We start from the raw sequence: 25,582 nt of genomic DNA, 5'->3' as shown, positions 1-25,582 counted from the left end.
CACTGGCAGCTATTGACATCCGAAATCACAAACCCTTGAGAAGATGAATGCCCTATCTTGCATTGTGTAAACATCAGAACAGAAATTGGAAAATAAGGCTGGAAAATTCTTGCAAGCAATCTTGCCTAGCATTTCAACAAGCAGAGCAGCCTGAAAAGATGTATGGCCCCAATGAAGGAGATAAGCAATGCCCTCTGTGCCATGCCCTGAGTGCTGGCAGGAAGGGGCCATGGAGAGAGAGACTCAGGAAGCAATAAGACGCTAAGCAAGTTTCACATTATTGCTTCTAGGTTTAGCTACATTCTACCAGAAAGGGCATATTGTGGCTTTGTGAGCAGTGAGCTAAACAACCGAGTGTTTCTTTTGTAAAATAAGCTTATTTTAGGAGCCAGAGGTAAACGAGGACACCATTGGAATAAAGCCAAAACAAATGTCAGCAACATGGGAGGAATGGAATGCTGCAACAAGGCTCAACAGTTTAAAAAAACATACCATTGAACATGAAGCATGGCACCGATCTGCGAGGAGAAAGGATCGAGGCTCAGATTAAAGGGAAAACTGAAACCAGGCGGGAGGAGGGAGGTGGGGCCATCACTCGCTGGAGGAATCGTGACATAGTGTGATGGCGAACAACAATGTTCTCCTAGTGGATGCTCCCTGGGTGGGAACTTAGCACGCAGAGGGACATTTAGCACAATGCACCAATAAAAGTGAAGCATTTAAGACAAGCATAACAAAGAACGAATGGCCAGAGTGGGCGTGGTTAAAGCCCGTATACTGAACACAGCATGTCTTGCAAAGACAGCGCATTCGCTGCCTAGACTTGACCTAAAAAAACTGTACAAACAAGTTTGAAATGTTTAACAATATCAGGCTAAGTATAATGCTCCCAGAATGCTCTCTGATTAGATGCAAATGTTTGCAGACGCTTGTAAGCAAAAGTGATGATTCTTTGCTTTCAAAATAAAATGTTCAGAAAAAAATGAAAGCAGGAAAAAAAAACTTTTCGCTCCTTTGAAATTTTAGGTGCTGTTTCTTTGAAGCATCATTTAGTAAAATGTGTTGATGGATGCTAGTATTTCCCAAAAACTGAACAAATGTTGACAATTTGTGTGACAATATGCTCTTTGTGGAAGAGCAGAATATGATCACTCACAGTAAAGCCAGCCGATAGATAGAGAAATAGAAGTTTCATAAAAACACAATATTTTTGTTTACACCAGACCTAATTAGGGACCCAATTCTTAAAGAAAGTCACAAAAGGGCATCCACGGTATATGTATTTGAATTAGTGGCTCTGCACTCTGGGGGCTCCTTAGGGGACCCTAAGGAAGTAGACCAGGAAATTGTACTCCTAGAAAGTATCTATGAACTGTATTTTAGCACCAGCAAATATGCACGTGTAGATTTGCTCATATAAAAATCTATTGAGCATTTAACTTTTCCTCCAACCACCTTTTATCCAACCCTGGAAAAACTTCTACTTCTGCCTTTGTCAGGAGTAAATTTCCAACCTTTCTCATTATGGGAAAAAATTTGAGAAGAGCTGGTGAAAATCCTTAAAACAGGCTAGTAGGTTTGCAGACTCAAAAACATTCCAGAACTATTGCTTACTGCTTCCTCCAGTCCAAGAATGTAGATCTGCTGAAAGGGGGCAAAATAAGGAAATTGCTACAGTAGGGACTGAAGAACGAGTTACTTACCTTCGGTAACAACTTTTCTGGTGGATACATTAGCTACCTGTGGATTCCTCACATATTTAATACTCCCATTGCGCCAGCATTCAATGGAAATCTTCTTCCTAGCTTCTGCACGTCGACGAGGACGTCACAATTGCCCACGCGACGGCGTCTGATGTCATACAGGCAATGAGAGGTCCTCGCCGACGTGAGTACCAACATTTTTTACGTGCCTGAGAATAATAGGCCATTGAGATAAATGAACAAATAACAATATTTAATAACATTCAAGATAAATACATCATTTCAAGAACTTAATTTCTTTTTTTTTTTAAATAAATGAATACACGAATAATTATACATATATACAGTATATGTACAAGTCCTCAAAAACCAAGAGTAGCACACCCAAGAACAACTTGGTTAGACCAGACAGGCAACGGGGAGGCGGGTGGGACCGTGAGGGATCCACAGGTAGCTAATGTATCCACCAGAAAAGTCGTTACCGAAGGTAACTAACTCGTTCTTCTGATGGATACAACTACCTGTGGATTCCTCACATATTGAATAGAGTCCCAAAGCAGTATCGCACGCGGTGGTGGGTGCCTGAATGGTCAAACCAAGAAATCCTGCAGCACTGACCGTGCAAAATGGCCATCCCTCCTAACCTCAGAGTCCAAGCAGTAATGCTTCGCAAAAGTGTGGAGGGATGACCAAGTTGCGGCCTTGCAGATGTCGACCACAGGAAAACCCCTAGCCAAGGCCGAAGAGGCCGACGTAGCTCTGGTGGAATGAGCTCTTATACCATCAGGGGGTTCTTTCTTTGCTAAAGAGTAACACATTTTAATGTAAAGAATGACTCACCTGGAGAGTGTTCTCTTGTGGACTGCCTTTCCTCTCCTCTTTCCCACGTACCCGATGAAGAGCTGATCCTCCAGCCTGAAATCCTTCATTCTGTCCACATAAAAGCTTAGCGTTCTCCTTGGGTCTAAGCGATGTAGTCTCTTCTTCTTTTGAAGGATGAGGCGGAGGATAAAACGTGGAAAGAGTAATCGTTTGGGCCATATGAAAGGGTGAAACAACCTTCAGTAGGAAAGCAGCCTTGGTCCTCAACACCACCTTATCCGCATAAAAAGATGTGTAAGGGGGTTTTACAGATAAAGCCTGCAGCTCACTCACTCTCCTTGCGGAAGTAATTGCAACCAGGAAAACCGTCTTAAGGACCAATAACCTTAAGGGGCAAGAATGCATAGGCTCAAACGGGGAACCCATAAGAAAAGTCAGAACCAAGTTTAAATCCCACTGAGGCATAATGAAAGGAGTGGGAGGAAATTTGTTAATAAGACCTTTTAAAAATCTAAGTACTATAGGGGATTTGAATAGAGAAGGCTGGTCTGGAAGACAGAGAAGGCTGACAGGGCAGATAAGTATACCTTAACCGTAGCCACTGCACAACCCCTCTGTGCCAGAGACAATGCAAAAGACAAGATATCTGATAAGTGAGCACGTACGGGATCAATTTGCCTCTCTCCACACCAAATCACAAATTTAGCGCACCTATTAGCGTAGATAGATTTAGTGGAGTGTTGCCTGGCCGATAAGATAACATCCACTACATCAGGCGGGAGAGAAAAGGAACTCAGGTTGCCCCGTTCAATCTCCAGGCATGAAGGTGCAGGCTCTGGAGGTGGGGGTGTAAAACCTGCCCCTGAGATTGCGAGAGGAGGTCTGCCCTGAGAGGGAGACGGAGCGGAGGGCACAGTGAGAGTTGGAGAAGGTCCAAGTACCACACCCTCCTTGGCCAATCCGGAGCTATTAAGATGACTTGGGCCCGGTCTTGACGAATTTTCCTCAGAACTCGAGGAATTAAGGGTATGGGGGGAAACGCGTAAAGTAACTGGTCGCACCAGGTCATCTGAAACGCGTCCCCCACTGCTCCTTGTACAGGATACTGGAGGCTACAGAATAACGGGCAGTGCGAATTCTCCCGGGTGGCAAACAGATCTATCTGAGGAAACCCCCACATCTGGAAGATTAGACGGACTTGATCCGGATGGAGACGCCACTCGTGATCGGTCGAGAAATGGCGACTGAGAGAATCCGAACGCACGTTCAAGACTCCGGCCAGATGATTTGCTACCAAACAAATCTGATCGTCCTTTGCCCAGGACCAAAGCCGTAGAGCTTCTCTGCAGAGAAGGTACGACCCTACTCCTACCTGCTTGTTTATATACCACATCGCGGTAGTATTGTCCGTCAGGACCTAAACCGACTGACCGCGAAGGGAAGGGAGGAAGGCCTTGAGTGCAAGACGTATCGCCCGCAGCTCCAACAGATTTATATGAAACATCCGCTCTACTGGAGACCAAAGACCTTTGATCTCCAGGTCCCCCAGATGAGCTCCCCACCCTAGAGTGGAAGCATCCGTTATTACTGTGGTCACCGGCAGAGGTTGCGAGAACGGCCTTCCTTGGGAAAGATTGCCGTCCGCAATCCACCATTTCAAATCTGCCGCAGCGTCCCCGGAGATCCTTACTGATCCTTCGAAATCCCCTTTGTGCTGGGACCACTGCTTCCGGAGGCACCACTGAAGAGCCCTTATGTGCCAGCGAGCATGAGTGACCAACAGAATGCAAGAAGCAAACAGACCGAGCAGGCGTAGGACCTGGAGGACCAGAATGACCGCCCCACTTTGAAACATTGGAACCAACGCCTGAATATCCCGAATCCGCTGAGGCAGAGGAAAGGCGAGACTCAATGTTGTATCCAGTACTGCCCCTATGAACAGGAGGGGCTGAGAGGGCTCTAGGTGAGATTTGGGTACATTCACTGAAAAACCCAGGTCGAACAACAACTGGGTTGTCGACTGAAGGTGATGCAGCACGAGCTACGGAGACTTGGCTTTGGTCAACCAGTCGTCCAGGTAAGGAAATACTGCTATCCCCTTTCTTCTGAGCTCTACTGCAACCACCGACATCACCTTTGTGAAGACTCGGGGTGCTGAAGTAAGACCAAATGGAAGAACCGCAAACTGATAGTGCTGCGACCCCACCACAAACCGGAGATATCTCCTGTGCGACTTGAGTATCGGGATATGAAAGTAAGCATCCCGCAAGTCGACAGACACCATACAATCTCCATCGTTCAGCGCCAAAAGCACCTGAGCTAGGGTCAGCATCTTGAACTTCTCCTGTTTGAGGAACCAATTCAAGATCCTCAGGTCCAGGATTGGCCTCAATCGACCATCCTTCTTGGGGATCAGGAAGTATCTCGAGTAACAACCCTGACCCCTTTCCTGCTCTGGAACCAACTCCACCGCACCCTTTGAAAGGAGGACTTGAACCTCCTGTTCTAGTAACAGGAGGTGTTCTTCTGAACAGTAGGAAGGACGGGGCGGGATGGGGGGGGGGGCGGAAACTCCCGAAAGGGTAGGGCATAGCCTTTCCCCACAATGCTGGTAACCCAGGAGTCTGATGTTATGACCTCCCACTTGTGGAGAAAATTCAGTAACCTTCCCCCTACAGGAGTGGAGTGAGAAGGAATTGGTGGAAGTCTAAGGCTGCTTCCCATGCTGCACCCCTTCAGAGGAAGAGGCAGAGTGCTGCTGAGTGGCTCCCCTGGTGCAGACCCTACCCCTCCCTCTGAAAGATCTATAGGAGAGAGCAGAGGTGGGTTGCTGGAATTTTCCTTGAAAGGAGGGAGGAGGAACCACAACCAAATCCTCGAAACCTCCTAAAAAATCTGGAGGAAGCAGAAGAAGAGGCTTGCAAGCCCAACGACTTGGCAGTGGCCCTACTCTCTTTGAACCTTTCTAGAGCCGAATTCGCCTTGGCGCCGAAAAGCTTATCGCCATCAAAAGGAAGGTCCAAGAGGGTCGATTGTACATCAGAGGAAAATCCAGAGCTACAAAGCCAGGCCTGCCTCGTCGTAGCCACAGCAGTACCCATAGCTCTAGCAACAGTCGGTTGTATCCAACCCAGATTGAATAACCTGGGTTGCCGCTGCTTGAGCATCAGAAACCAGGCTCAATAGTTCTTGAGGAACCTCAGTGTGCATCAACCTAATCTCGTCCATCAGGGCGTAAATGTATCTCCCTAAGATGCACGTAGCATTGGTGGATTTCAAAGCCATTCTACATGACGAGAAAACCTTCTTTGATGACATGCCCATTTTTTTTTTAGAGTCTCTGTCTTAGGGCACAGCTGGAAAGGATCCAGGAGCAGATCGGGCTGAGCAAGAAGCCTGAACCACTAGGCTTTCAGGTGTTGGATGCCTGGAAAGAAAGCCTGGGTCAGCCGGTGCAACCCGATATCTCAGAGCCACAGATCTATTCACGGCCGAAGATGACACCGCCTTCTTCCAGACTTCCATAATGGGGTCCAGTAGTGACTCATTAAAAGGCAAAAGTGGCTCTGCAGTTGTTGAGGCAGGGTGCAACACTTCTGTCAAGATGTTTGGCTTGGTCTCAGACACCGGCAAAGGGAGGTCCAAAAAGTCAGCTGCCTTTCTAATGACTGAATGAAAAGTCGCTGCCTCCTCTGTGTACTCCCCAGGTGATGACAAGTCCCATTCTGGAGAGGTGTCCAGACCACTAGCAGTGTCCAAGCCATGGAGACCTTCACGAGAGTCCTCAATCTCCCCTTCCTCCAATGCCTGTCTCCGGTATTCTTGCTCTTCAAGGAGGCGAAGAGCAAGCCTCCTCGAATGCAGTCTCTCCTCTATCCTCGGCGTTGACATGGCGTCAGCAGATGTCGAAGCTTGACGCCGATCCTCGGATCCGTCAGACGCCGGATCTAACGGCGCCATGGATTTTTTGGCACCGAACGTGGAGCAGGACGGACTGAAGACTGTTCCGGAGTCGGTGGAGGTCTAGTCGGCGTCGCTGGCTGAGACACCGACGCCACAGGAGCCGAAGCCACAGGCGCAGACACCGGCATCGAGCCCACGTTTCCCAAGGGAAGAAAGGGCATAAAGGGTGCCGGTCGTAGTGGAGCCGGAGCACCCATGTTGAAGGCCTAAGGGCCTGACGGACCAGCCGGTCCACCACCTGGAGCCATCTGTTGAAAGATGGAGAACATCGCATTCAAGAATGCGGCACTATCGGCTCCAGGGGCCGGGAAAGCCGGGTACTGAGGTGCCTGGTTCGAAGGCGACATCAACGCCGGTCCCGACGTCTGCATGGACGGAGAAAACACCTGAGGCTGTGGAACCTCGAACACCGAAGGAGGATTAACCGGTGACATCGGTGAAGTCGGGGAAGTCGGAGATGGTAACGGCGTCGGCGGCTGGGGAGAGACGGTGGGACTAACTTCCCAAGTCTTTCGATGTCGAGTCGAAAGTGACCTCGATCCTATCCTCTCCTTACTCAACCGGCGTCGAGATTCGACGACGCCGGGAGTCCCGATGACGCCGATGCGACTTCAGTGAAGACGACTTTCGGTGATGTCTTTTCTCCTCCTTCTTTGACTTCGCAAGAAAAAGTTTGGCCTCACGTTCTTTCAAGGCCTTTGGATTCATACGTTGACAAGAATTGCACTTGTCAACGTCGTGGTCGGAACTAAGAGACCACAAACAGTCAGAATGTGGGTCCATAACCGACATTTTGCCTCCACACTCTCGGCAGGGCTTGAATACTGACTTTCTTTGCGACATTGTAATGTCTCAAAGCAAAAAATAGCCAAAAAACACTGTAACTACGTCGAGCAGCAACAGTAGCTCCCTCGAAGATAACCGTTTCGAATGGCACAGAAAAAAGGGAACTGACGTCGACGAGGACCTCTTATTGCCTGTATGACGTCAGACGGCGTCACGTGGGCAATTGTGACATCCTCATCGACGTGCAGAAACTAGGAAGAAGATTTCCGTTGAATGCTGGCGCAATGGGAGTATTCAATATGTGAGGAATACACAGGTAGTTGTATCCATCAGAAATTAAGCCCTACTATAGTAGTAGTCCTGGTATAATTAGAGAGGCTATTGTAGGAAAGTCCCTCTTTCTGGCATGGTTACTCCCACTTTTTGCCTGTTGTCAGTGTGCTTAAACTGTTATCACTGGGATCTTGTTAACCAGGACACCAGTGATTGTGCTCACTGGTGTACCCCTGTAAGTCCTAGTATATGGTCCCTAGGCACCCAGGGCATTGGTAAACCAGGAGTCCCCAATGGGCTGCAGTACGTATTATGCCACCCATGGAAGCCCATGCAAACTGTGTCTGCAGGCCTGCTATTTGCAGCCTGCGTGAAAAGGTGCATGCACCCTTTCACTGCTGGTCACTACACCACATCACTGTAAGTCACCCCTATGGTAGGCCCTTCCAGTCCTAAAGGCAGTATGCAGGTTCTTGTGTGTGTGGGCACCCCTGCAGGAGCAGAGATGCCCCTATGAACTCCAGTTCCAATTCCCTGGACTTTGTGAGGGGGGGGGGGTCATTTTAGCTATGTACTGGCCATAGGTCACTACCTATGGTCCAGCTACATAATAGTAACTCTGAACCTAGGCGTGTTTGGTATCAAACATATCAGAATCAGACCCAAATACTGACGCCAGATTCCATGCACTCTGGGGGCTCCTTAGAGGACCCCCGTATAGTTCCTACCAGTCTTTCAGGGTCTGCGAGCAGCCCAAGCTGCTGCAGCCCTTTAGACAGGATTCTGCCTTCCTGCTGCTTGATCAGCTCAAGCAGGGAAAGGCAGAACAAAGGGGTGGTGCCCAGAGCTCCTCCAGGTGGCCACTTCATTCTGCCATTTTGAAAACAAGATGGGCAGAGGCCCTTAGGAGCATCGGACTGGTCAGGTTAGGCAGATGACCTCAGTGACCCCCTCTGATAGGTGGTCACCTTGCAAAGTGACCAAGTCCCTTTTGGGGCTATTTAGGTACTCTCTTGCGGGTGGGTCCCCAGATTTGGCATGCAAGACTCCACCAGGACTCCTCTGCAACGCCCTCTTCTGCTCCTAGCCACCAGAACTGCTGCTGGACTTCACAGGAACCGAAAAAGACTGCAACACCGAGACAACCTCTCCTTGCAACATTGTTTATGCGACTCCTGTCAGCAACTTGCAACATTTCCACGACTGTGCATTCTCTGGGGTGGCAAGACTTCAGCTACACCGAAGAAGCAAGAAGGAATCTCTCTTGGAGTGAAGGAGTCACTCCCCTGCATCTGCAGGCACCTAAGGCAACGACATCCGGCTGCTGGGATCTGCTATCCTCTGGACCTGCAAAGATTCTCCAGCACAGGTGGTGGTTCTGAGAGGACTCCTGAGTCCTCTCTGCTTTCTGTCTTACTCAGGAGATGAGGAGTCCCTGCCTTTTTATCTCCAAGATAGAACCTTTGTGCACTGTGACTGTTGCAGCAACCAATGTTTGTTGACTCCTGTTCCGAGGGATCTTTGGGCTCCAAGTAGCCCTGGCCCCCAGCACTCTACCTCTGCAAGGACAGTCTCCTTTCTTCTGATCCAGCAACGTGGGACTCCTCTCCAGGTGTGCTGTCCGGGCCTCAATGCGACATATTGTGCCCGCTGCCAGTGGGTTGCTCGTGGGGGCTCCAAGTGCTTCTGCTGGCTTTCGTGTCTTCTGAGGGTCAGCCCGGACACTCCTCCAAGGGTGGAGTCCCCAGAACCTTGCTGTTCCTCTTCAGTTTTGCAATCTCCAACAGCTCCAGTTGCATTTGATTGTGCTTGTTGGTGGTCCTCCTGACCACTGACCCACCTGCAATCCGGCGACTTTTGAGGGACAGCTCCTAGGTGACTTCAGGGACTCCTCTGCAGCTCTTGGACTTCACAGCTGGACTTCATCCACCACCGTTGACCCGAATCTTCACCCAGACGGGTGGGCATTGCCTTCTGCCCTACCTGGACACTCTTGCGTGGACTGGACTTTGCCTCCTTCTTTTGCAGAACCTCTTCATCCAGAATCTACCGTTTGGTTCCACCGGTCTTGTCCTGTGTAGGAAGTTGGCTCTGTATGCACTATTTCAAAGTAAGGAATAGTATGCACAGAGTCCAAGGGTTCCCCTTAGAGGTAAGATAGTGGCAAAAAGAGATCATTCCAATGCTCTATTTTGTGGTAATGTGGTCGAGCAGTAGGCTTATCAGAGGGTAGTGTTAAGCATTTGTTGTACACACACAGGCAATAAATGAGGAACACACACTCAAAGACAATTACAGGCCAATAGGTTTTTGTATAGAAAAATATATTTTCTTAGTTTATTTTAAGAACCACAGGTTCAAGATTTACAAGTAATGCTTTAAATGAAAGGTACTTCACCTAGGAACTTTAGGAACTTTGAATTAGCAAAATAGCATATACAGTTTTCTCATAAATGACATATAGCTATTTTAAAACTAGACACTGCAATTTTCAACAGTTCCTGGGGGAGGTAAGTGTTTGTTAGTTTTTGCAGGTAAGTAAACCACCTACGGGGTTCAAGTTTGGGTCCAAGGTAGCCCACCGTTGTGGGTTCAGAGCAACCCCAAAGTTACCACACCAGCAGCTCAGGGCCGGTCAGGTGCAGAGGTCAAAGTGGTGCCCAAAACGCATAGGCTTCAATGGAGAAGGGGGTGCCCCGGTTCCAGTCTGCCAGCAGGTAAGTACCCGCGTCTTCGGAGGGCAGACCAGGGGGGTTTTGTAGGGCACCGGGGGGGGGACACAAGTCAGCACAGAAAGTACACCCTCAGCAGTACGGGGGCGGCCGGGTGCACTGTGCAAACAAGCGTTGGGTTCGCAATAGAAATCAATGGGAGACCAAGTGGTCTCTTCAGCGATGCAGGCAGGCGGGGGGGGGGCTCCTCGGGTAGCCACCACCTGGGCAAGGGAGAGGGCCACCTGGGGGTCGCTCTTGCACTGGAGGTCGGATCCTTCAGGTCCTGGGGGCTGCGGGTGCAGAGTCTTTACCAGGCGTCGGGTCCTTGAAGCAGGCAGTCGCGGTCAGGGGGAGCCTCAGGATTCCCTCTGCAGGCGTCGCTGTGGGGGCTCAGAGGGTTCAACTCTGGCTACTCACGGTCTCGTAGTTGCCGGGGAGTCCTCCCTGTGGTGTTTGTTCTCCACAAGTTGAGCCGGGGGTGTCGGGTGCAGAGTGCAAAGTCTCATGCTTCCGACGGGAAACGTGTGTTATTTCAAAGTTGCTTCCTTGTTGCAAAGTTGCAGTCTTTGGGGAACAGAGCCGCGGTCCTCGGGAGTTCTTGGTCCTTCTAGATGCAGGGTAGTCCTCTGAGACTTCAGAGGTTGCTGGACATTGGGAATGCGTCGCTGGAGCAGTGTCTTTAGAAGTGGGGAGACAGGCCGGTAGAGCTGGGGCCAAAGCAGTTGGTGTCTCCGTCTTCTCTACAGGTTTTTCAGTTCAGCAGTCCTCTTCTTCTTAGGTTGCAGGAATCTGAGTTCCTAGGTTCTGGGGAGCCCCTAAATACTGAATTTAGGGGTGTGTTTAAGTCTGGGGGTTAGTAGTCAATGGCTACTAACCCTGAGGGTGGCTACACCCTCTTTGTGCCTCCTCCCTGAGGGGAGGGGGGCACATTCCTATCCCTATTGGGGGAATCCTCCATCTGCAAGATGGAGGATTTCTAAAAGTCAGAGTCTCCTCAGGTCAGGACACCTTAGGGGCTGTCCTGACTGGCCAGTGACCCCTCCTTGTTTTTCTCATTATCTCCTCTGGCCTTGCCGCCAAAAGTGGGGCCGTGGTCGGAGGGGGCGGGCAACTCCACTAGCTGGAGTGCCCTGGGGTGCTGTAACAAAGGGGGTGAGCCTTTGAGGCTCACAGCCAGGTGTTACAGTTCCTGTAGGGGGAGGTGAGAAGCGTCTCCACCCAGTACAGGCTTTGTTACTAGCCACAGAGTGACAAAGGCACTCTCCCCAGGTGGCCAGCAACATGTCTGGTGTGTGGCAGGCTGCTAAAACTAGTCAGCCTACACGGATAGTCGGTTAAGGTTTCAGGGGGCACCTCTAAGGTGCCCTCTGGGGTGTATGTTACAATAAAATGTACACTGGCATCAGTGTGCATTTATTGTGCTGAGAAGTTTGATACCAAACTTCACAGTTTCAGTGTAGCCATTATGGTGCTGTGGAGTTCGTGCATGACAGACTCCCAGACAATATACACTTATGGCTACCCTGCACTTACAATGTCTAAGGTTTTGCTTAGACACTGTAGGGGCATAGTGCTCATGCACTTATGCCCTCACCTATGGTATAGTGCACCCTGCCTTAGGGCTGTAAGGCCTGCTAGAGGGGTGACTTATCTATACCTATAGGCAGTGTGAGGTTGGCATGGCACCCTGAGGGGAGTGCCATGTCGACTTAGTTGTTTTATCCCCACTAGCACACACAAGCTGGCAAGCAGTGTGTCTGTGCTGAGTGAGGGGTCCCCAGGGTGGCATAAGACATGCTGCAGCCCTTAGAGACCTTCCCTGGCATCAGGGCCCTTGGTACCAGAGGTACCAGTTACAAGGGGCTTACCTGGATACCAGGGTGTGCCAATTGTGGAAACAAAGGTACAGGTTAGAGAAAGAACACTGGTGCTGGGGCCTGGTTAGCAGTCAATGGCTACTAACTTTCAAATCATAACTTGGCATCAGCAAAGGCAAAAAGTCAAGGGGTAACCATGCCAAGGAGGCATTTCCTTACACACTGCTATTGCAATATTCGATTTACGAGTCCCCCTGTAGCCTATGGGACAATCAAGTAACTTACCGCTCCTCTCCTTGTCCCTTGGGGTCTTCTAGATACTCATCGCTTAGAGTTCCACTCTTTCCCAGCCCTTGGCTAACTACTCCATATCCTCTTGTGGGGGACCCATTCTCCCATTCCACTTTTTTAGTAGATGGTTTGGCCCCCTTATAGGGCCCCTGCTATTTTGTGCTATTTCCTAATACTTACCTGTGCATATTTTGTGTGCAGTTATCTCCAGAAGGGGATTTGCCTACAGTAATCTAGTATGGCGTTCCTGTAATAAAGTACCTTTATTTTTGCAACACTGTGTGGTTCCTTTCTTGTGTGATACGTTACTGGGTGACTACTGTGGTATTGCAAGTGCTTCACACTCCTCCTAGATAAGTCGTGGCTGCTCACCACAGCTACCACTAGAGAGCCCTGGCTACCTAGACACTGTAACACTATCTAATAAGGGTTGGCTGGACCCAGTATAAGGTGTAGCGACATAGGTGCCCACCACACACTGGGCCAGCCTTCTACAGCTATTACCAGAGTTCTTACATAATGAGATTGCTGCTATAATTTGTCACCACACTACATGGCACCAAAGGGACAAGTAGATTTTGTTTTACTGGACAAGTAGTTTTAAGAAGCAACCTTAACATTAATGTTTGGGAGAGCCATGACGACTAAGTTATCTCAGTGGACCAACAAAAGATCTACTAATGAGGATGGAGCTCGTAAGAAGGACCTGGATTGTAAACAGAAAACTAAAGCATAGGCAGACAAGCATAGACGTGCTAAGGACATTACTTTTACTAGAGGAGGTAGAGTGCTTGTCTGTCAGACAAGAAAATACAAATCTGATGTTTCTTTTGATGCTAAGCCATTCCAAGCTGTGACTGGTAAAGGACACATGGTGACTACCCAATGTCCTGGAAAGTCCACTACGCAAGATTCCTCGCTTTTCCGACATCTGGCTTGTCAGTCCCTGATGTCACTACATAGACTGGTTCTGAGAAGACTATTGAGAACTCCCTGACTGCTGTTGTCCCTACATCGCCAGTGTAGGTCACAGACAATTCTCCTGTCTTTTCCCAGTTTCAAAACACACAATCAGGACATGTGGTTATCCCTCTACGAAGATTAATTGAAGTTATAATTGTATATATTTGTTTAAAAGATCTATTTTTTACTTAACAAAGGGGTAAATGTAGTGTTGCGTGAGTTAGCAAAGACTGAACCGTTTTGGGTCCTGATGGACTCCGAAGAGCTGTGACTTAAGTGTTTGAGTGCAGGAAGTGAATGCAGGTTTAGAATGCGGAGTTTACCGTTACATGCACACAAATAAAGACGATTAATACCAAGCTCCGTGTGTGGTGTACTTATTGGTGGGTACCCAGGGTCGGGAGGACACTACAAGCTATCCTGGAGGACAGGGGAACTCCGCTAAGGTGGTAGCATGGGAGGAGTTGGAAAAGGCTGCTGTATTGAGGAGCTCCACAGTGTTTTGGAAGATCGTCAACCAGCCCTTCTTGTCTGTGTATGAGAAACTATCCTAGGCCACTAAAGCTAGTTAGGCCATTTAAGTAGCATTTTTAATCCAGGAAACAGGGGATCGAATATAGTAAGCTTGGAAGTAGATGTATAGTGAAGCTATTGAAACTAAGGAAGTAATTGCTGCCATTAATCAGAGTCCTGCCAGATAGCCTCTGGGACCGGTAGGAGTCCCATTAGATCTTTTAAAAAATAATATTGCACTTTGGGCTCTGATTTTAACTAAAGCTTTTAAATCTTCTATAAAAGGGGATCGCAGACCTTCCTGGACGGAAGCTGTAGTTGTCCCCCTTTCTAAAAAAAAGGGTATAGACATTTCGTGTCGTGTTATTGCCCAATTTCCCTTCTTGATAGCTCTCTCAAAGTACATAGTAGGAATACTCCAGGTAACTTGAGGTATGGTTGGAGGAAAATCAGGTCCTGTTCAGAGTGCAGTATGGGTTTAATCCCAGGGTTGGCACCGTTGAACAGTGCATGAATTTCCAGTTGATTATTGGTAAATATGTCAAGGCCAGGACGGGTTCCATTCACCTTGTGTTTATGGACCTCTCTGACATGGTTAATAGTGTGAAGCTCTGGGACATTATGGCTAGGATGGGAATCGACCAGGCTAAAATTGGATTACTTCAAAGGATGCATTGGATTTGTAGAGTCAGGGTCAAATATGTTAGAAAGGGTGATCTTTTCACTATAACTAAAACTATGCTGGGGGTCAAACAAGGTTGTGTGATGGCCCCTCTACTGTTCCTTCTTTATAGTAATGATTTGGAATCCCATTTACGTAAAGGAGGGAAAGATCTGCCAAAAATGAAGTCTAGTGTTCCGCCGGTTTTACTGTACGCAGATGATGTGGTTCTAATTTCAAAACCTGCAAATGGCCTGCAACTCCTAGATGTTTATTATAGCTTTACAAGGGGGTTAGGCCTCAAAACTAACCTTAGCAAATCATTCATAATGAGTACTGGCCCTAATAATGTGAAAACAGGAGTGTTTTACTTGGGTGGGATGGAAATTTGCAGGGTTAAGACTTTTACCTAACTTGGCTTTTCCCTGGATCAGAACCCAAATTGGTGCAGTCTTTATACTAACAGGGTGTCTCCATGCCAAAGAGCTGTGGAGTCAGTTTTCACCTTTGTCGGTTGGGACAGAAGCTGGTACAGGAAATGATCAATATTTATTAAAGTAAGCGCATTTCTGTAGCGACTTATGGAGTAGGTGTATAGGGAATACAAGGGTGCAGGGTCATTGTAAAAAGTTGAGAATACATTTTAGCAAAGTCTGTCCCTTAATCCACTCCATCCTTTATGTACCAATCCGAAGTGGGTTTGATCCCGATGGTGGATAAGATTAATCTGAAACCTTGTTACTTTGGCCCAGAATCTGGGAAAACACAAGAGCACCTATCAAGGGAAATGCTAGATTATTTGTCTTTCCCTGGATAATGACCTGACTATCTCTTGGATTAATTATATTAAAATGGCTTTTTTTTTTTTTTAGATTTGGGCCTTCCGGGGCTATATTTTAAACAGGAGAATATAAATGGAAAGGCTGTGTTTCAGGTTAAAGAGATGTTTAAAGAAAAGCAGGGTAGACTTCACCAGGAGAATTTTGATAAACTTTGCTCTAGTGCTAATTATAACCTAATCAAAATGCTACTGGACTGTTGTTTTTATCTGTTATTGATTCTTAATGTGCACTTGAGGTATTTTCTCACAATTTTTTTTAAAATATATTATTACATTTATTACTGGCATTTCCCAGGGAAGCTGATTGGAGCTTACCACTGCCAAGTTGCGCATGTGACAATGTTTCCCAAAAAAGTGCATTGAACTCTTGTTTGCCATTTATACTCTTATTCACAGAAACGTTTTCAGACCCCAATTTTAAGTTTGTCTAAGATTAGATCCCATTAGGAAGCTTTTGCCTTCCTACGAAAATTGGCCAATATGAATCTGTGTTGCTGTGACAAATTTTGTTCACTGTGCATTGGGGATCAGAAATATTTACAGGACTTTGTAATGTATTATGCACATTGATTTCTGGCTGTTTCACATATATTCTTGTTGCTTACGTTTTTTATGATTTGTTTTCCAATCTTTTTTATGTGGGAAGTCCATTGTTTGTGTACTGATTTTAGATGTGTGCTTTTATGGCTGTTGATAAGCCGAATAAAGCTTATTTGACTGAGTGACTCATTGACTTCTCTTCAATTCCTCTAATATCCCAGAAGCATCATTAAGGGGAGCTGAACCATGTACTGAGCACGTGCAGAAAGCCCTCAACACATATATGGCCATCTCCTGCTAGGAAGTGCCTACAGTGAGCCAGTTAACCATCAGTCCAGAGGCATCTCTGTAAGCCTGCAACATCTGTCACAGTCTCCATAGCAAGCCCTCTGGTTGTTGTAGGAAAAGTATGTTGTCGTATGCATAGAGGGATATTTTATTTTCGAACAAATCAGGCCAGCAGGACTGAGCACCACTTCTAACCACTCTGCCAAGAGTTCAATGGCAAGAGTGAAGAGAAGTGGAGAGAAAGGACATCCCTGCCAAGTGCCTCGTTCTATAGGAAAGGGATAAAATAAAGGCCCATAGAGAAGAGCCTTGCTTCGCAATGCGGTTATAGTTTGCTGCTTGTGCTCGCTCTAGTCTTGTGGTACTCAGTCTTGCTTTGACTGCAGTGCCGGTTTCTCGAGCCAATAATGTTCAGCTTCGTTTCATCTGGGAGATTTTGGAGCCTTGGCTTTTTCGTCTGAAGTTTATGATGGTCACCACCACCACTATTTTTTTGCACTTTACTGTAGTGCGGATACATGATGGCAACTGGAGATGGTCACCCTTACCTTGGAACCTCCAAATCACCGTATCTAGTGAGGGTCCAGCATCCAGCGCCTAAATGTCAGCTCCATACTCGAAGAAAAACTAATCCTGAAAAGAAAGTTTATCTATTTAATCAGCATGGAAAATAAAGTGGGCAAGAGGTAGAAAATGGTTCTATTATGACTTAAGTTAGTTTATTATTATTTGCCTCAGCTTCTAGTCAGGGCCAAGACGGAAACATTTGACTGAAAGTTAAATTATTTGGGTATTTTGACACTTATTTATTACACCGGAAAAGAACTGCTACGAGTTCTGCAAGATAAATATCTTTTATGACCTTTCTTCTGGTTAATTATATCACCAGAATCCTTGCATCTAAATCATGGTGCAGAAGAATGATGCAGAAAGCTACCAGTTACGGAGCATCTATATCTAGCACTTAGTACCCAGACCACCTCCTGAACATTATCAGCTTCTTTCCACTGAAAACTGGGTTTCTGATCTTCTGTTTTGCTGTTATTTTATGTAATTAAATTAGGTGCGAGGAGAGGATTTGTGCTACAACTCGATTGAAACATGCACAATAACAGTAAAACTGAACTAAGATATTTTGACACTGCACCCATATTGCTCTAATTTCTGGATACTTGTACACCTCATTGCTTATTATTTCCAGTGATGTCGCTCATTTGTATTTAATACTGTAACTGTGTAAACAGACAGGGGGTTCAGTTGTTGTGCTAAGTTATGTGAACGGTATAGTGCTGTACTGGCCTTAGTACAGCCTGTCAGCGCTAATGGGTTTGGGAACCTTCATGCCCTAGCCTGTCACAGACTGCAGTCTGTTTTTATATCTGAGTAGTATCCTTAGTAATGCAGGTTTGGTTAATATTTTGTGCACATACGTGAAAGTATTTGCCGCTCTACTTTCATGGAAGTATGAAGTAAACCATGCCCATGACGTACACCACACACTGATGTAGGCTGTGCAGCCAGTGTAGCAGAAATTGTGGAGAAAAGGACTAGTGTGCCACAGTTTTTTCAAAGATTTCTTTGGAAGGATGAACCACCTGAAAATCCCTGGTTTGGGTAAGTTTCCTGGAACAACATGAAAATATTGAAATATGTAATAACCTATTCAGAATCTCTGGGTCTGAGGCAAATTATGAAGAATGTGTGCTAATAAATTCACCATTTGGCTCAGTGTTTTGAAAATGTTTGTGGTGAAAAACTTAAATTTGCTTTAAAAGGCCTGCACGAGGCATTCAGGGGCAGTTATTTACCTCCCTCACACATTACAAATTGGCACACCGCGAACGTAGAACTGCATCACATCAGCAGCATGAAGTTATTACATGGGCCGGGGAGCTCTAAGACCCACAAGCCAGGTTTCACCTGGTATTTGGACAGGGTCACCCATTTCACTGTAATTCACATGGAAAAAAGACAAACGTTTCTAGTGCATTGTGCACGAGCAAGCGTGGAAAACATCAGTTAATCTCAGGAGATCCTGTCGCTAAGAGTGGTTGCCTCTGCAATCGGAGACATGACCCTCTCTTTAAAGGGCTTGTTTCTGTGTGCAGTGTTCTGAAAATATTGGTTATCCTGCAGGGATCCATGTTGGTAAGACAAAATTAAGCTGCTTTTCAATACAGTTTGGTGAAAATGTTATCTCTGATTTTTCATGATTTAGTCAATCTAAACACTGTTTAAACTTTCCTAATCTTAGATACTAACACCCTGGTTCTGAGTTTGTGAGAGTAGTAGCGGTTAATTATCACAGCTAGTAAATAACAATGCCCTGGGTAAATTACTTCTCTGGTGTGAGAAACAGCTCCAATTCCGAGCTTGAGGGAATAACATGCAGATTTTGGTGCATACTTTTCCCGTGTTAAACTCTGGCAGTCTTGACCTGCTGAAATTAAACGAGGGGTGAGGTATTTAACGCAATCTCTGCAGTCTGATTAGTTCTTCATCCAAGGACATGGAAATCTCTCAAGAACAGTCAGTGCAGCAATTCTCCATTCACATCAATAAGCCATACATTTTCGGAGAACTTTTCAATTTCCTTCGTGATACCAGGGTTCCTGCATGTGAATTATTTAATCCTGCATTCTGGGAGCTGCAAATCAAAAATACAGCCCGTGTGAAAGCTCTCCATTCACTTCAATAAACCAACCCCAGTCGGGGAACCTTTCAGTTTCCCTCTTGGTGACAATCAGTAAGTGGTTGCCGTTACCTAACAAGTACTGAACTCTGCATAGCGACTCAGACATATTTGTATAGCAATTTATGCTAATCTATCAGAAGGAAGTTGGTGGGAGGGAAGTCCTGCAAATAAAAGAAAATCCCTCAAAATAACACGGTTTCCTAAGTAAAATTATGAAAAAGTCTATTAACAATTCTAAATTAATAAATAATGAGCAGGGATCTGTAGATCCAGGCAAGTTCCCCAAGGGGATGGGTGGGTGGGGGGGAGGAGAACATAAACTAGGCCATTTGACTTTCACTTTGGATCTGCCAGACTTTTCCTGGCGATCCTAAAGAGGGAAAATTGCACACCAGACTATCAGCTCTAAATAGAGCAGACTTTTTGAAGTATATAAACCAACTGCCCCAAGCCCACTGGTGTAATTAACCACCAGCAGGGGCACCAACAGTGAAATTATTATGGTCCCCACAACTTTAAGTAGAGTGAACAGACAGTCAGTTTGGCAGGCATTTGTGGCAGAGTACCCTGTCCTCCAATTTCTAAATGAGACTTCAAGTTCATTATTTTACCGTTCACATTAAAATCAAATGACATGAATACTGAGGACATTGTATGTGTATTTAAATGGCTGAGCATGTGCCTTTGGTGTCTCATTAATCTTTTGATCTTGAAGTAATAATGAAATAATGAATGCAGGTATTGACTGAGAACTTTACTGTGAATAAATACCTTTAATGCACTGGCCTCCATAACTGAACTTAAATAATTAAGCTATTTGAAATAGCTCATACCCAGGATGACAGTAGACATCTAATGGTTCCACATCTGGTCCTGATATCTCATGCAAACCTGGCTTGCCATGGTCTCATATAAAGAAAGCCCCAAGGTTATATCCACTCAACTATAGATGTGTTCAATCAAATATCATGAAATATTATTCACCTACAAGCGAGTGGGTGGATAATCACCAACCAAGAAGCAACACTGGTGGTAATACTCAACCAATAATATGCGCTCTAATCGATTGTTTTTATCATCGGGAGTTGCCATTGGAGAAAGCATGACATATACAGCAGGCCAGAGGCTGCCAGTGACCCCAGCTATCAATCAGTGCCGCTGCAAATGTAGACCATTTTTCAGAGGCTTGTTTTAGATCACAAATATGACTCCAGAGAACGTTAAGATCAGTTGTACAGGGGGAAATAGTTTAATTTATGTCACTATTTGAGACATTCAAAAGATATGGAGTCATTGGTATTTAAGACTGTTATACCAGAAATGGCCAATGCATCAAAAGGAATGCCCCGGCACACCAGAGTCGAAATTTGTTAATTGGTATTTCTTTTTATTTGCAGTGTTTTAGTACAGAGCAAGTTCACCAACAGATAGTAGCATGCTTTACAAGGAACTAAAACAGCATATACCAGATATCTGTAGAAAGTTTGAGGCCTGACACACTCCAAGCCCCCCAGTAACACATCATCTATGTAGTTATTTTACTCATTTGTCATGGAGGAAGTGAAACACTCATAGAAGGGTAGGGCTCACTACACCTCCACGTGAAAAGTAGAAAAAGGGTAATGAGTTTGGTTCGCAAGAACCCAAAAGATTAGCTTGGAGACTACACTTGTTACTCTTTTTTTCTACAAGATACGCCCAACAACATTATCAAGAAGATCAACTGAGCTGTACATATGCCAGATGCGATTAACACAGTTTTCTAGGAGATCCACTGAACTGTAAAGGGGTCTGGGTTCAAGCTGATGGAGGGGAGAGGGGGTTAAAGACACACTCAGAGATCATTCAACTTAACAAGGACAGTCTGGGGGAGGTAGGGTGACCACCTGGCTTTGAGGCAAATTCTGGACAGGACTGTAAAAAATTCAGGACAAAGGGTCAAAATTCAGGACAAAGGGTCAAAATTCAGAATCAAGCATCGGTTTTACAGACACACCCAAGAGAGGCCATGCCTCACTATGTTGTCAGTGCAATTATTTACTCTTTTTTAACACAGCACTATTTATTCACTGTGGTCTTTTTGTGATTGCCTCCTGGTATGTTACATTCAGGTCTCACAGTACGTCCTTGTTTAGTAGTAAATTAATGCCCTGTGTCAAGGCCATCGCCCCTTCCCAAATCTACCCAATCTTTCTTGAAGAGAAAGTAACAGCAAACTTTTGATTATGTTTCTGTACATTTTAAAACCCCTGGCAAACAATTTGGGAAACATTGAGGTAACTAACCTTATGTTAGTTTAAACAAACTGAACAAAATCATCTGGCTCACCCCAACTGCCCGCCCTTGGACTTTCAACCTAAAAAAGTACATCACTCTAATCTACTCTGCACTCTATGCCACGGCACGCTACTGTGAAACAATCACGTCACTGCATTCTGTGCCACTGCACTCTATGCCACTGCACTGTGCATCCCTCCACTCTCTGCAACTGCACTTTACAGCACTATACTCTACTCTGCACCACTCCACACCACTCTCTGCCACGCGAGTCTACTCCGCACTCTATGCCACTGCACCACTCTACACTACTGCACTCTATTGTATGCCATTTTACTCCACTGCACTCTATGCCACTCTACTCTGCCCAACGCCCCTCCATGCAACTGCACTCTATGCCAATGCACTCTACGCCACTATACTCTACTCTGCACTGCACCATTCTACACTTCTACACTCTATGCCGAGAAGCAGCCTTAACCACTACTCATGAACAACTAAGTCGTGGACAACGAAAGTGGAACAACGCTTTCGTTAACCACGACTTCCTTGTTCAGTGCCTTAACCACGCACGTGCTTAACCACGCACATGCGTGGTTAAGGCACAGAAGAAGGTAGTCGGTTGAGGAGGACGACGTGATCAGGTAAGTGGGGTGGGGCTGGAGCTGTTTTAGGAGTGGGGGGTTGGGGTGGTTTAGGGGCGGGAGAGGAGAGGTCGGATATTTTTAGTTTTAGGGGCTGGTATTTTTAGTTTTACGGGTGGGGGTCTGGAGTATTTTTCCTTTTTGGGTTGGGGTGGTTTTCGGGGCGGGTTGCAGTAATTTTAGGGGCGGGTTGGGGTGTTTTTAGGTTTAGGGTGGGGTTGGGGTGGTTTTAGGTTTAAGGGGTGGGGTTGGGGGCAGAGGTGGTTTCAGGGGTGGGGGTTTGGGGTAATGTTTAGGGTGGGGTGGGGGGTTCGCATGCAGGAACCATGCATGCCGTTCACTAATGCCTTTACCACGAAAAATCGTTGTTAAGGCATTTGTGGTAAAGGCATTAGTGGTAACAACCAAGTCATTGTTCCGACCGTGTTGTTTAGGCATGAGTGGTTCCAGCATGCGTTGTTGCGACATACATTCCTCTATGCCACTGCACTCAATGCCATGTGAGCCTACTCTGCACTCCGTGCTACTGCACCACTCTACACTACTGCAATCTCTGCCACTCTACTCTGCCCAACGCCACTCCATGCCACTGCACTCTAAACCACTGTACTCTACACCAATGCACTCTGGACAACTGCACTGTACCCACTGCACTGTACTCTGCACCACTGGGCCCTACGCCACTGCTCCTATGCCACTCTACTCCACTCCACTATGCCACTAACTTTAGCCATGCTGAACAGCAGCCACTCTTGTGTATAACATGGCTAAAACGCATTGGCAAAGCCAATAACTCTTGGTTAGACGAGACATATTGGCTTTGCAGATGCTTGTTAGTACTATGAGCTACTGAGGTCCCTGAAAGAACTGTGAATGTGTAAGTCCTTATTTTAAACATGAATTTGACACCTCGTTAGGGGAAGTAAGCGCTATATAAATACAATTTTACATCATAATATAGGCTGCTACAAAATGCACATACATTTTGGTTAAATAAAAAAAAGTCCTTCTAAAATACAGATTTGAATATTATACAGTTTATACCTAGCACTAACATTTTTTTTTTTTAACACTCCATTAAAACCACACACCCTGCAGGGCACCTTGGAACACCATTATAGTACCTCTCTAAAAGAAAATATCTTTGTCATCAGAAAGCTTCAAGTGACTCCTCAAGTCAATGCAGGTTTTCATGCCCCTGTGCATTTGCAGATTCACCAGTTGCCCACATTTGCATTTCTTTAGTGAAGGAGACCCCCTGGCAAGAAGGTCTCTTTCTTATCTGTCTGCCCCTCCCTCAGAGCACAGGAGACCCCCTGCCTTCCACCCCAGCTGGGGAAACTCATCTGCCCAGAACTTCGCCCTGCCTCGGTTGTCTTTTAGGTGAAAGGCTAAAATTACGGACAAATGCCGTCCGTTAAGCCTTTCATCACGGACAACGGACAGCAGGGCGAAATTACGGGCAGCAGATGGGTCTCCTTTCAAGCACAACACTAGAAACACTGAAACAAAGCCAAGTATTAAGGCGCTTTCAAAAGCTGGGAAAGGCAGCTTTACAAGTATTTGTTTCCAGATGTAATAGTGTTGCCCATTGCTGCCCTTGGAAGGAGTTGTTCATCCAGAAATTAAGATAATGCCTCCTGACATTAGAAAGTCTCCTTTGGCATGCACGCCTTTGACATTGTTCTTGGTTAATTATGTCCTATCTGCATGCTACTCATAATGCCGGACTCGGAGAGATGAAAGGTGGAACTGACACATGAACACATCACGTTTCCTGATCCCACCACCTACTTTGCTGTTTGGTACATTTTAGAAATATACACTCAGAGAATGGGCATGGAGGGCACTGTGCTAAAAATGGTTTGCCTCCTTCCTCTCTGATAGATCCCAAATGATCAAAATAGCGAACAGTCTTTCAGCTCCTTTAGCGGTCAGTCAAGGTGTTCCTCAAGGCTCCATACTTGCACCCACACTGTTCAATCTCTATTTAGAACCGTTGGGAAATCTCCTGAGTAAATCCGGGATCCACTATCATCTATATGCGGATGACACTCAGATCTACCTCAAGGTGGCCTCCACTCACGATCTCTCCTTCCTTAGCTCTACTCTCGACTCCATTCAAAACTGGATGGTAACTCATCAACTGATCCTGAATCCCTCCAAAACTGAATTCCTCCTCCTCTCCTCCTCACTTTCTCATCTCCCAGTGCAAACATGGATGGATCAGATCAATCTAATGAACAATAAGCCCATCATTGTCGAGAGCGCAAAATCCCTTGGTGTCACTCTCGACAAAAAACTCAATCTCCTCTCCCACATCGACTCCATTGCAAAGTCTGCTCGACACCAACTGCGCCTTCTTTGGGGGATTCGTCGCTTCTTCCCGGAGCATGACCTTAAAACCCTGGTCCAATCGCTGGTTCTCTCCAGATTGGACTACTGCAACTCTCTTCTTACTGGCCTTCCCAAATCCCACCTTTCCCCCCTGAAGTCTATTCTCCATTCAGCAGCTCGTTTCATATATGGGGCCAAAAGAAGCGACCACATCACACCCATTTTATCCACCCTCCGTTGGCTTCCCATAGAGGCAAGATCTATCTACAAAACTGCATGTATCACCCACAAAGCCTTGCACTCCTCCTCCCCTCGCTACCTGGTGAATAAACTGAAACTCTCTGGGGGCTCCAGACCATCACGTAATGCAGAAAAGTTACTGCTTGAACCTCTCATTTTCAAGAAGGAAAGATCGATGGCCCAATCCTTTTCAGGCAACGCGGTGAGAATCTGGAACTCACTTCCGCCTCAGCTTCGGACCACCACCTCTTCCCAGGCCTTCAAAACTGACCTCAAAGCTCTCCTCCTTCAAAGACACTTCCAAATTTAATTCTAGTTCTCTGTTTCCTGAAGGAAGTCCTTCCATTATAGGAAATTCTGTTCTCCACGCCTATAGAAGTGCCTTCCCAGGGTGTTTTTGTGTTTTGAGTGTCTGCCATCTAGTGCAGTTTTATACCTCTACCTGTATTTTGTACTCTTTTGTATCTTGCACACGGCACCCTTCCTTTTACAACGTATCATTTGCTACCTCTTATATCCTGTTTACTTTTGATACATGCACAACGGCCACCACTGCCTCATGTAACGGAACTATTGTTTGAGTGTTTTGAGTGTCTACCATTTATTGCAATTTTTTTACCTTTACTCGTACTTTATGTGCTCTTGTAACCTGCACACGTCACTTTTTCCTTTCGTAACGTATCGTTTGCTACCTCGTGGACTTTTTTGCTCTTGATACTTGCACAATTTTCACTTTTGCCTCATGTAATGTAACGTTTGTTTTTGTAACAGGCTCACTTGTAATTCTTCTCCTCTTGTATCTCTACTTTGCCTATTGTGAAGCGCTCTGACACCCTCGGGTATAGTCCGCGCTATATAAAAACGCATTAAATAAATAAATAAATAAAAACTCTAGAAACATAAAAAGCAGTCTAGGTGTTGACTACTGATGTCTCCCTGCATATGTCATCACTTCCAGAGGGATGAAAGGCGGCGTCAGACCTACCAGGGTCCAGATTTGTGACGGGGCCTGCGGCCGCGCTATGTCCACTGGCACGTGAGAGAGGTTAGCGCTCTAGTTCTTCTTGAGGGTCTCCGTTACCCTTCCTCACTGACACGCCGGAAGGACTTTGAGAGGCGAACTCGACGTCACACGTTCCGCAGCAGTTACGTGCTCCGCAACTAAAGGAGGTGGCGTCCCGTCCGACAATCGCCTCTGGTCACCTTTGGCACCG

The 25,582-nt window shown here is 46.2% G+C and overlaps 1 pseudogene; it reads right to left on the bottom strand.

Annotated features, from left to right (window-relative positions):
* Positions 1 to 25,489, bottom strand: part of LOC138248886 (zinc finger protein 585A pseudogene) — a 100,399-nt pseudogene extending 74,910 nt beyond the window's left edge.
* Between the last annotated feature and the right edge of the window lie 93 nt (positions 25,490 to 25,582).

Source organism: Pleurodeles waltl, chromosome 8 (genome assembly GCF_031143425.1).
Source record: "Pleurodeles waltl isolate 20211129_DDA chromosome 8, aPleWal1.hap1.20221129, whole genome shotgun sequence".
NCBI lineage: Eukaryota > Metazoa > Chordata > Amphibia > Caudata > Salamandridae > Pleurodeles > Pleurodeles waltl.
The sequence above is the reverse complement of the archived record's forward strand: the minus strand, read 5'-3'. Positions and strand labels throughout refer to the sequence as shown.